Genomic DNA, 12,870 nt, shown 5'->3' with positions numbered 1-12,870 from the left:
TGACATCTTTGGTATCTGGTGGGGTGACATTGGATCCCTGTTGAAATTTGTGGAGGATTTAAATTGTGCCATAAGACACATTAAGTTTACCCTTACTTGGGATGAACAATCAATACAATTTCTTGATACTTTGGTATATAAAGAAGGAGGGACCTTGATGACGGATATATATAGAAAGAGCACAGATAAGAACAGTGCCCATCCATCGGCTTTAATCAGGTCTCTACCTAGGAGCCAAATGACAAGAGTAAAAAGGATTGTTTCAGATAAAAAAACTTGTGAATAAAAGATTTGAAAAAATGGGTAAGAAATTCAGTGATAGAGGTTATCCAACAGATCTTATACAGAGTGAGATATTGAGGACAAAGAATGCAACACAGACCAATATTAATAAAGTGGATAATAAGAAAGAAAGAATAATATTTGTGTCAAAGTACAACAATCAGAGTTCAAAGATACAAAAAATTGTTAACAAATACTGGTTTATGTTAAAGGAATGCTATCCTGATGTACAAGCCTTTGCAAATGGTCCTATGTCTGCTTATAGGAAAGGTTCTAGTATTAAAGACAAACTAGTAATGGCAGATATTGGCAATAAGAAATTTAAACAAAGCAATATTTCGGGTAAAAATTTGGGTTGCTATGCCTGTTTGGGTTGTGCAAATTGCAATAACATGTTAAAGGGTTCCACCTTTGTACATCCAAGCACTGGTAACATTTATAAAATTAATGGGGGTTTTACATGCAATACTGGTTATGCAATTTATCTGATTAAATGCCCATGTGGGTGGATTTACATTGGAGAGACCACCCAAAGGGTGAGGGACAGAATTATACAACACAAGTCCAATATAAGATGTAAGGATCTGAATGCCCCAGTCTCTTATCATTTTTTGTCCAAGGGTCATTCAATTGCACAAGTAAAATTTCAAATTATAGATCATGTCCCTGTCCCACAGAGAGGTGGTGACAGAGAAATGATCTTAAAAAGGAGAGAATCAATGTGGATTTATAAATTGGATTGAATTTTTCCAAAAGGTATGAACCGTGAGATAGATTTTAATATTTTCCTCTAATTTTCTCTAATTTCTTCCAGATTCTACTATCCCCTTAACATGAGTGTTGTGAAGAAGAATCCCAGTCCTCTAGATTTGTAATTTTGTTGTATATTTAATTTTTGTATTTTGCACTACAATGCAACTATGTAACACTGTTAGACTTGTTTGAAGATGTAATTTTATATGCTGAGCACTAAGTGGCGTTTATATTGAAATAATAGGTTTTGATGAAACTGAGCTAAGATGTAATTAGTTACACCTGTGGTAATGGGTATTTAAGTAAGGTGACTAGTGTAAAAAGGTCATATGATTAAGGGCATTTGAGCCTGAAACGTCATGTATTATTGCCTCCTGGTACAATAAAATTGGATAATTATTTACTTTTGATGTGCTGCTGGAATGTTTTTCACTGCTTTGTTGTATAGCACATTAGTATTGTACATTTTAACTTGTGTATAATATATATTATAACAATAACATTAATTACTCAGTGGCTGCAATTGCACACATTTCATTGCCTGTTACCAATACTGCTAGTAGTATACTATTTGTATTACATATATTAGTAGTACTCCTCATCTAATGAAAAATATATTTGTTATTGCAGTGGGGGAACCGCTGGCTCCTGGTAATTTGCTCTATAGGTTCTGCTTTGTTGTCTATCACTCTAGTAGCATATATTTTCATTAAGGTGTAAAATATATAATAATAATAATAATAATAATAATAATAATAATAAACAATCTTGTGTTACTGCAGTGAGAGTCTTGAAAGAAATACATAACTTCTACATTATCCTGCAGTTGAACATCTGGTGATGGCAGAGGCAAACAAAACAGGCAATTAGCTGTCACATTTTCATTTCCTAGCCTGTACTCGTATGTAAAAGATAGTAGTATTGCTGACCATCTAGAGATGAGGTGTTCTTCTTGACTCAGTCTGTTTGTAGTTAGTAAAATTGTTAAGGGCATATGTGCACATTTTAAATACAATCCCCATAGATAAGTTTTCCACTGCTCACTGTACATTAGCATTTATCTTTTATGATTCTATTAAAGAGTTGTAAGTCTGCCAACTAGTATTTTTCCCTTGAGTGAAAACTAAATATAATACACTTTCTGAAAGAAATGTACACACAATCAGCTACTCCCCTTGATTTTATGATCATAATAATGGAATTACTCTTTTCAAACCATTTTACCTCTAGAAGCAAGCTTATACTGATAAAAGTTTTGAATGGAGATACTCTACATGCAATATTTCCCCTACTCCTTCAGCCTCATAACAACTGCTGCTACTGCACTACTTAGTATTCCTCCAGGAACCATTTCATGGCTTGAAGACATCCCCATTGCTCAAGAGATGACTGAAGGAGGGTATGACTTGACCAAGACTGACAATGTTTTGGCTTAAGTTCTCTATGATATACCTAAAATGCTTTAGGACTGCCATTATCTGATCAATCATGTTCCACTCATCTCTGCTTAATGGGCTTATTTTCTTTCAACCAAACTACTTTCACTCCACTTTTCTTTTCCCTTGGAGGTGTATTTATAGGGTTGGTGCCATATTATTCAGAGGCCTACATCAGTAACTCTGCTGTCTTCTGCTGTTCTAGCTCTTCCATTCTCTGTGGTTGTCATCACTCAATGCCAAATGCTTGATAAAATGCTAGCTGCTGTTTTATGGTCCACTTATCTCTGCCTAATGAGCACTCAACCCCAATGATAGTTCTCTGCTGCTTCAACGTCTCACAATCTTCAAAGTAAATTCCCACCTAATAGTGTGCTTGTCTTGAACAGGAGAAGCCCTGCCTTCTCCTGTTCCTGCCTAAGAAGTTGACTTTCTTTAACACTGCAGCAGAAGTGGCCTAAAATCCTTCTTTACCACAGTGTTATATTTGTGTTTAACTGAAATGCAGTTTTGTAAAATCAGACAAAGGAATAAGTACCAAACTTCTGAAACAGAATAATTCAAATGTAAGTTCTGATTGAAAACACTGGGAAGATAATGAGTATGGTTAATAGGCATCCGACAGGAATTCAAAGTTTCAGCACATCTTTTTTTTCTGTTTTCTTGAGATGTATTTATAGCTTTGGTGTACTAAAACCTAGAGGCCTACTTCAGACATGCTGCTGCCTCCTGTCACTCCTTCTGTTCTGGATCTTTGGTGGTCATCAGTCAATGACAAATCCTTAGGGAACAGCTAGGCGCAGTGTGCAACAGAGTTCTGGCATATCTCTTTATTCTCTTGGTCTTGGATTCTTCCATTTATTTCAGGCCATATCAATATCCAAGAGGCAGGAATTCACAATGACAACATCAGGCTGGAGGCCTTCCTGGAATTCAGATAAGAAGCTTTGCCAATATATGAAGTTAGGAAAAAGAAATCGACAAGACCATGGTCGCTGCAGCACTGATGCAGATTCCACACCATTGTGCAACTCTCAGTAGTTCCATCCCTTCACCAAGCATAATTTTCAAAGTAGGGGGTCTTAATAATAGGGAAGACTTATCACATTTAATCAATCTAAGATGACCCTCAACACGCTGATTTATGAAGTAAAATATTCAGCTATTTTTGCATGTATTATCATACTAGCTTCATATGGCTGTATACAGACCTTCCATTTTCACTATCCCTTTTTATTTGTAAAATCCCTATTGGTCTGAGAAGTTGAGATATATAGACAGACTCTTCTCCAACTCAAAAGGTGGACATTTATCTCCTGCTTTTAACAAAGTTAGGCAGGATATCGCCTCACATTTCATGGCTGATCTTTACTTAAACAATGATTGAGATAAAGTTTTCGGATACAGAAGATATGCCCACCCCCAACTGTCTAATACATCCCTTATTCTTCTTAACTAATCTATAGATTTGTCTAAATCTGATTTTTATTGATTTTAACTGAATCCTAACTTTAATCCATTTTAATATTATTTTAATGTGTAGACTTCTAGTCCTCTAGAATACAATATTTAGAGAATAATGTAGATTATCTTTTATCCACTTTTGAATGTAGAAATCAGTCCTTTTGTTCCATTAAACAGATCATAGATCTGATACAATTTGAGTATTATATACATCTGATCATCAATGGTTTTTGTTTTTTGCCTTTTGTTTTATGTACACTGCTTCCTCTACTGAACCATTTTCAATGTAACCACATTTAATGTTAAGATCTTTTAAGAATAATAGATTTAGCATATTGTTTTAACATGTTAATGGAATTATATTGTATTTGAAATACACCACAGATTTAATACATTAGGGGTTATGATGGGAATATAATTTTAGACCCAGATAACCCAGATCGTATGTGTAAGTTATTAGTTATGTTTTAATAAGTATAACAAGAAGATGCGCAATGAAATAAGCCAATGCGTAAAAATATCTTCAGTAAATAGATTTTAATTACATAATGGATTTTCCATTATTATATATAATTTTATTGGTTATCTGTCAGGAAAAGTACTGAGATTATCACTTGCTCAAATAAAAGCTGTCAGATGTGAAAGGTTCCTATAACTCGCCCAAATAAGAGCTGTCAGATTTGAAAAGTTCCTGTAACAAAACAAAACCGGAAGTGACACAGAACATCATCAGCGATACCGGAAGTGACGTAATGAGTCAAGCCTTCACTTCCAGTTTTCCAGTTTTTCTTTATCTTTTTCCTTTACTTTGGTATGGAGGTAAAGATCCTCAAAAAAGTAACATACAATATCTGTCCTAAATGTGAGGTTATGATGTGAATATAATTTTAGATCCAGGTAACCCAGATTCTATGGCCTCTAGTTATCAACGTGTCTACTTTACCTGCCTTCGCCGGTCCAATACACCTGCCTAAGCTCGCCAACCATCGCCGCCGCAGAACTCAAAAATTTTGCCTAAGTTATCAAAAAATCTGCGCACCAAGTACGGGGCGATGAGCAGCGGACTGTGAGAGTTATCAATCATCCGATCTTGCACTCTTCGGCTTTTTGACAGCTTTATTGACAAGCTGTCACTAAGCACCCACACTAACTACACTGTTCTACCTCCTATACCGGTGCCCCCGGAGCCCCCCACAACTAAATAAAGTTATTAACCCCTAAACCGCCGCTCCTGGACCCCGCCGCAACTCTTATAAATGTATTAACCCCTAAACCGCCGCTCCCGGACACCGCCGCCACCTACATAATACCTAGTAATCCCTATCCTGCCCCCCCTATACCGCCGCCACCTATAATAAAGTTATTAACCCCTATCCTAGGGATCCCGGACCTCGCCGCAACTAAATAAATAGTTTAACCCCTAAACCGCCACTCCCAGACTGTGCCGCAACCTATATTAAACTTATTAACCCCTAATCTGCCCCCCTACACCGTCGCCACCTATAATAAATTTATTAACCTGTAAAAAAAAAATACAACCCCCCCAACATTAAAACCCACCACCCACATACCCCTAATCTAACCCAAACCCCCCTTAAATAAACCTAACACTACCCCCTGAAGATCATCGTACCTTGAGCCGTCTTCAGCCAGCTGACCACCGATGGAACTGAAGAGGAGATCCTGAGCGGCAGAAGTCATCATCCAAGGGGCGCTGAAGATGTCTTCCATCCGATTGAAGTCATCATCCAAGGGGCGCTGAAGAAGTCTTCCATCCAATTGAAGTCAACATCCAGGCGGCACTGAAGAGGTCTTCCATCCAATTGAAGTCTTCATCCAAGCAGCGTCTTCAATCTTCATCCATCCGGAGTGGAGCGGAGCCATCTTCAGACGAGCCAATGCGGAGCCATCCTCTTCTTCCTGGCGACTAACGACGAATGACGATACCTTTAAGTGACGTCATCCAAGATGGCGTCCCTTCAATTCCGACTGGCTGAAGACAGCTCAAGGTAGGATGATCTTCAGGGGGGTAGTGTTAGGTTTATTTAAGGGGGGTTTGTATTAGATTAGGGGTATGTGGGTGGTGGGTTATAATGTTGAGGGGGTTGTATTTTTTTTTACAGGCAAAAGAGCTTTTCTTTGGGGCATGCCCCGCAAAAGGCCCTTTTAAGGGCTGGTAACTTTTTAATGTAGAATAGGGTAGGGACTTTTTTTATTTTGGGGGGCTTTGTTATTTTATTAGGGGGCTTAGATTAGGTGTAAGTAGCTTAAAAATGTTGTAATATTTTTTAAATGTTTGTAACTTATTTTTTTTATTTTTTGTAACTTAGCTTTTTTTATTTTTTGTACTTTAGTTAGTTTATTTAATTGAATTTAATTGTAGTTATTTGTAGTTATCCAATCAGCCAATAGGATTGAGCTCGCATTCTATTGGCTGTTCCAATCAGCCAGTAGAATGCGACCTCAACCCTTTTGGCTGATTGCATCAGCCAATAGGATTTTTCCTACCTTAATTCCGATTGGCTGATACAATCAGCCAAAAGGGTTGATGTTGCATTCTATTGGCTGATTGGAACAACCAATAGAATGGGAGCTCAATCATATTGGCTTTTTGGATCAGCCAATAGGAATTTTCCTACCTTAATTCCGATTGGCTGATAGAATCCTATCAGCCAATCAGAATTCAAGGGACTCCATCTTGGATGATGTCATTTAAAGGAACCTTCATTCTTCGCTTGGACTTCGTTTGAAGAGGATTCTCTGCGTCAGCTGGATTGAAGATGGACCCGCTCCGCTCCGGATGGATGAAGATAGAAGATGCCACCTGGATCAAGACTTCTGCTGCTTGGAGGACCTCTTCTGCCCTGATCGGATGAAAACTTCTGCCCCTCTGGAGGTCCACTTGTTTTACAGGTAAGTATTTAGTTTTAAATAGGAATAATTTATTTAATTTAAGTTAGGGGGGGTTAGACTAGGGGTTAGACTTTGGTTTAGGGGTTAATAAATTTAATTTTAAAATTATTAATAAAATTATTATATACACTTAGGGGGGTGTTAGGGTTAGACTTAGCTTTAGGGGTTAATACATTTATTAGAGTAGTGGCGAGGTCCGGTCGGCAGATTAGGGGTTAATAAGTGTAGGTAAGGTAGCGGCGACATTGGGGGGGGGCAGATTAGGGGTTAATAAATATTATGTAGGTGTCGGCGATGTTAGGGACAGCAGATTAGGGGTACATAAGTATAATGTAGGTTGCGGCGGTGTACGGAGCGGCAGATTAGGGGTTAATAATATAATGCAGGTGTCTGTGATAGCGGGGGTGGCATATAAGGGGTTAATAAGTGTAAGGTTAGGGGTGTTTAGACTTTGGGTTCATGTTAGAGTGTTAGGTGCAGACTTAGAAAGTGTTTCCCCATAGGAAACAATGGGGCTGCGTTAGGATCTGAACGCTGCTTTTTTGCAGGTGTTAGGTTTTTTTTCAGCCCAAACTGCCCCATTGTTTCCTATGGGGGAATCGTGCACAAGCACGTTTTTCCAGCTAGACGCTACCGTAAGCAACGCTGGTATTGAGAGTTGAAGTGGCGGTAAATATGGCTGTCCGCTCCCTTTTTGGAGCCTAATGCAGCCCTTCAGAGAACTCTAAATACCAGCGTTGTTTAGAAGCAGCGCTAGAAAAAAAATACGCACAGCTAACGCACCCCTTTTGCCGCAAAACTCTAAATCTAGGTGTACGTTTTTAACTGCTTTTGCTGGGTTAAATGCATAGAGTTGCACAGTTGCAAGTGCTAAAACTACATGCTCTACCAATTTAGAACTTTTTTGTTTTACTAGAATGGGCCTTTTATGTGCACCTTAATGGACCATGAAAATAAAGAACTAACCCAACCTAGAAGCAAACAAAATTACTGGTCTAACCAGGCAGGGGTTTTGTGTTTTTATTGTGTTTTATGGTGTTTTTAGTTTTTATTACAAAGCTTTATCAAAGAGTTTTATTATATGTATAGTAGCTACAAGAGAGATCAGCTCATTGGGTGTACTGTTTGGTTCAGCTTACTATTCACTGAATTAAGATATACTCTACATATATTTAATGTTTTCCTATATATATTGAACGCTTGATTTAGCACATTTCATTTATTTATAATCAGTCATATCAGATTGGACACATAGCAAATGCATTTTGTATCCTCTTAGTAGTATTTTTTTAGTAGTCTAAATTAATGTTTGTTTGTTTTTCCAAAATAAAATATATTATTTAATATACATTTGTTGAATGTCATAATTATTCAGCTGATTTGTAGCGCTGTTTGTTTTGTCTTATACTATAAAATATATTACCAATACCCTTTTTATAATATTTACAAGAAATCAGGACAGCAGTAAGCATAAAATACATTTTTATTCTTCAAAAGTCACAATTTATATAAACTCTAAAATATTTTCCCAATGTTTACTTTCTCAGGATCTAGCAAGAAATATATCATAATACATTGAAGGTGTCTTGCTACATTTTTCAGCACTTACCTAGTGTGTTAACTAGCTCCCAGTATTGTATTGCTGCTTCTTCATCAAAGGATACCAAGAAAATGAAGCAAATTAGATAATACAAGTAAATTGGAAAGCTGTTTAAAACTGTATTCTCTATATGAACCGTAAAAGAAAAAAAAATAGATTTCATGGCCCTTTAAGCATTTTCTTATTTAAGGGAGAGTCTACTTGGGGAAATTGTTATTGTTTAAAAAGATAAATAATCACTTTATTATACATTTCCTTGTTTTGCATAACCAACACAGTTATATTAATACACCTTTTACCTCTTTGATTACCTTCTATCTAAGCCTCTGAAGACTGCCCCTTATCTCAGTGTTTTTTTTTTAAGGGCTTCTAAAAATCTTGCATTTTAGCCTTTTATTCTCAGTGGGAGTGAGCACAATGTTATCTATATGGCATATGTGAACTAGCACCGTCTAGCTATAGTCCAAGATTGTAAAAAAAAAAAGCTGAGATAAGGAGAGGCCTACAGTGGCTTAGAAACAGGCAATCATAAAGGTTATAACATTTATTAATATAACAATGCTGGTTATGCAAAGCTGGGGATTGGGAAGTAAAGGTGTCATCTATCTTTTTAAACAATAAAAAGAAATAGGTTCACTGTTGCTTTAAACTCAGTGTGGGTTAAAAAGAATAATGGAAAAAAAGATAAAATATATCCAACAAAGGGCAAGATGGCGGATGTAAACTGTATGCCAACTTGAAAGATTTGACACTGTATTGTAAAATCTTATAGAATTTGTTACCTTTATGGTCCAATGGGCTGGCAATAAATCACTGAATCCTAGTATGTCAGAAAACAAAACAATGTAAGCACAAGGATAAAGTTTAGAAAATAATTAAAAGTCATTGTCAGCCTATTACAATGAATGTTGTTAACTTAATACCAATATTTTATTTATTCTATTATTCTACATATTAATTACTTAAAATAAAGTTAATTAATTTATTAACTCTTACTAACTTACTAACGTTCATTTTCTGATGCAACCTGACTCTACAAAAAAAAAACTATAACTTAGATTTCAAGGATCTTTAAAATAAATGATCAAATAGTTTTGTAACCAGAATTATTTTGCATTCACGTTTCTAAAAATTAGAGAAATAATTATGCAGAACAATGCAAAAGAGATCAATCAGAACTCATTTTTTTAATGAAACGTGTCATTTCTTAAAGGCCTGCCTACAATGACAACAAAGGGAGTGTCAGTGCCATATAAGTACCATGCAAACCAAAATCTTTTGTTCTTCCTCAGCAATTCAGCTGAGGACTTTGTGACCAAGCAAGAGGAAGAATGGGTCTAATACCAATATGGATATTTATGCTAGAAAGTCTATCATTCCTTGATATTGGTAAGTCATCATAACTAAAGAAGTTAGTGTGTTAAAGTTTTAAACTATGGTGAAAGGGACGGTCAAGTCAACATAGAAAACTTAAATGGATTGGCTAGACCAGGGGTCAGGAGCCTTGGCTCTCCTGATGTCTTAGAACTACATTTTCCATGATACTAAGACAGCCTAAAGAATGTCTTATCATCATGGAAAATGTAGTTCCAAAACATATAGAGAGTCAAGGTTGCTGACCTATGGGATACACCGCGGCATTTCAAACAACTGTCTAATTTACTTCAACTTTTTTTTTTGCTTAGTTCACTTGGTATCTGTTGTTGAAGAGTAATGCTAGGTGAGCTCAGGAGAGTGCATGTGCCTTGCAATAAATTAACATGCTAGGAGAGTGTATAAGGTCCTGGAAACACATTTTTGCTGGATTTGTTTTAAAGCAGGGATGGGGAACCTTGGCCTTCCAGATGTTTCCGAACTACATTTCCCATGATGCTCAACTAGACTTCAGAGTGCCTACGCCTCATGGTTAATGTAGTTCTGAAACATCAGGAGTGCCAAGGTTCCCCATCCCTGCTTTAAAGTTCCAGAAAAGGTCAAAACTGAAATGTGCATGGGTGAATTTCAATTTGAAATAGCCACATTCATGCAATATACTTCAATAAGCAAAACTGCTTATAGTAAAATGTATTACTGTTTCAGCTGCATATGCATATATGCTACATGTAACTAGAGGAAAAGTAATCAAACACCATGCCTGTTTAGAGAGTTGGTAGTGTTGTGTATCGTGTAAGTAAAGACTTCACTTGAGTCATGGAAGCCTCTGCTGACTCTCTGAGCAGTTGCGGTGTTTGAATGCTGTTGCACGGGGCACCCACAGTATATCTGCATATGCTGCTGAAAACCAATAACGTTTACTAAAAGCATTTTTAATAATGGAAGTATACAGCAAAAATGTTTCAATACACCCATGCGCATTCCAATTTGGACCTATCGCTTTAAAACAAGATCAATTTCTCTCAGCATTTCACATAAAGGTTGGGATATTTTGTTTGTTTTACAGTAGAAGCAAAATATAAATTCAGGGACTTCTTTAATATCTCCAGTTATGACATATAAGAAAGCACAAGTAGTTGCTTACTAGCAACTTTACTGTTAACAGTGTTAGGTAAAGTTGGCTAAGAGAGACATGATAATCAATACTTTCTTTCATGACTCAGATAGAGAATGCAACTTTAAACAACTTTCCAATTTACTTCTATTATCTAATTTGCTTTGAAGTCTTGTTATCCTTTGTTAAAAAGCATACTTAGCTAGGATGTGCTCAGCAAGCTCCCAGTAGTGCATTGCTGCTCCTTCAACAAAGGATACAAAGAGAATTAAGTAAATTTGATAATAGAAGTAAAATGTATGCTCTATCTGAACTATAAAGACAAAAATGTGGGTTTCATGTCCCTTTAAATACTCAATATACCAAATCTCCTAGTCAGATTTTTTTTCTAAAAAGTGAGTTGTAAAGTTGCCCTTTACAACTTACTTGCATTTCAGTTCATATGGGCTTTAAAAACAACATCTGATTAGAAGTATAATATTATTGCCAGAAGTAACAGAAGGCTGTCAGCAAACAATTGACTTGCAACCTACTTAAGATCAGCTTGCATAATATATTTGACTTAATAGCTGATTCCCAATGTTTTAAGTTGCATACTCTTTACCCTCCTACATGATTATATTAAGTCTGTTTAAAATGTTTAACAGTTACAGCCTAATAATAGGACAATTTATGTAAAAAAAATATATATATTTATTTTATTAAAATACAAACATTTCCTATTTTTAATACATTTCTATTAATGATATAACTGTATCCAAAGTCAAAGTAAGTTTTATTTCTATAAAAGTTGACTTTGTGATATGTTGATTTAAAGTGATATGAAAGCCATGTTTTTTCTTTTATGATTCAGAAAAAGCTTACAATTTTTAACAATTTTCTCATTTAAATCTATTATCATTTTGCTTTATTCTCTTGGTATCCTTTGTTGAAGGAGCACTACTTGAAGCTAGCTGAACACATTGGCTGAGCCAATGAAAAGAGGAATATTTGTACAGTCACCAGTTAGTAGCTAATTTCCAGTAGTGCATTGCTGCTATTGAGCTTAACTAGGTATTCTTTATTACAAAGCATAATACAGTAAGAGAATGAAGCAAATTAGTTGAAACTGTTTTCATCCAGCTAGTTTTTTTCCTGGCAGTTGGCTTTTCATGAATAGTCAACTGGGTCTTACCTTTATTTATGTGTTTTTCCTATATAGCTTTGCCCACAGAGGCATTTGGAACACATGAGTTGTTCTTTTCACCTTTGCAATATTCAGTTAGGGATAGGTAAAATTAGTTGTTATTCTCATTAAGCAACTAATGTGTGAAATGTTACAGGGAGAATGAATAATAATTGAGCAATATCCATTCCGATCTCTCTGGGAACAATAAAAAAACACAAATAGTAGAATTCTAATGAAGGAAAAAAAAAGTATATTAAATTTTCTTAACTAAGCAAAATGAATTATACATATAAATAATTAAACATTGAATGTACTATCCCTTTACAAGATATTGTACTGCAAGGTTTTAATATAACTTATCCAAAAAGATGCATAGGGCTACATTTATTAAAAGTTGGGTGAACAAGGTTTGCTCTCAAATAAAAGGAAAAAAATAATTTTTCTAGACTCATTCTCATGTTCAAGGAAAAACAAAGCACAATTGTCCCCCTACTAACAATAAATGAGTTTCACAAAGTAAAATATAAAATCATGTTATTTCTATTAAGATTATGGCCTTGATTCAATGTTTGTAAATTTTACATCTGAACTTTAGAAAATCTATTTTGCCTTGAATTTATTGTACATTTAAACGCCTAAAAAGTGATCAAAATCCTGGTATTTTTTTACAATTTCAAGCATAAAAACATGCTATATAATCTAATATTTATTTTTTTATGGTTACTTTTGCAATTGACTAAAATATTTATTGTCTTTTGTATTTATA

This window comes from Bombina bombina, chromosome 7, assembly GCF_027579735.1.
Source record: "Bombina bombina isolate aBomBom1 chromosome 7, aBomBom1.pri, whole genome shotgun sequence".
Taxonomy (NCBI): domain Eukaryota; kingdom Metazoa; phylum Chordata; class Amphibia; order Anura; family Bombinatoridae; genus Bombina; species Bombina bombina.
Note: the sequence above shows the minus strand (reverse complement) of the source record.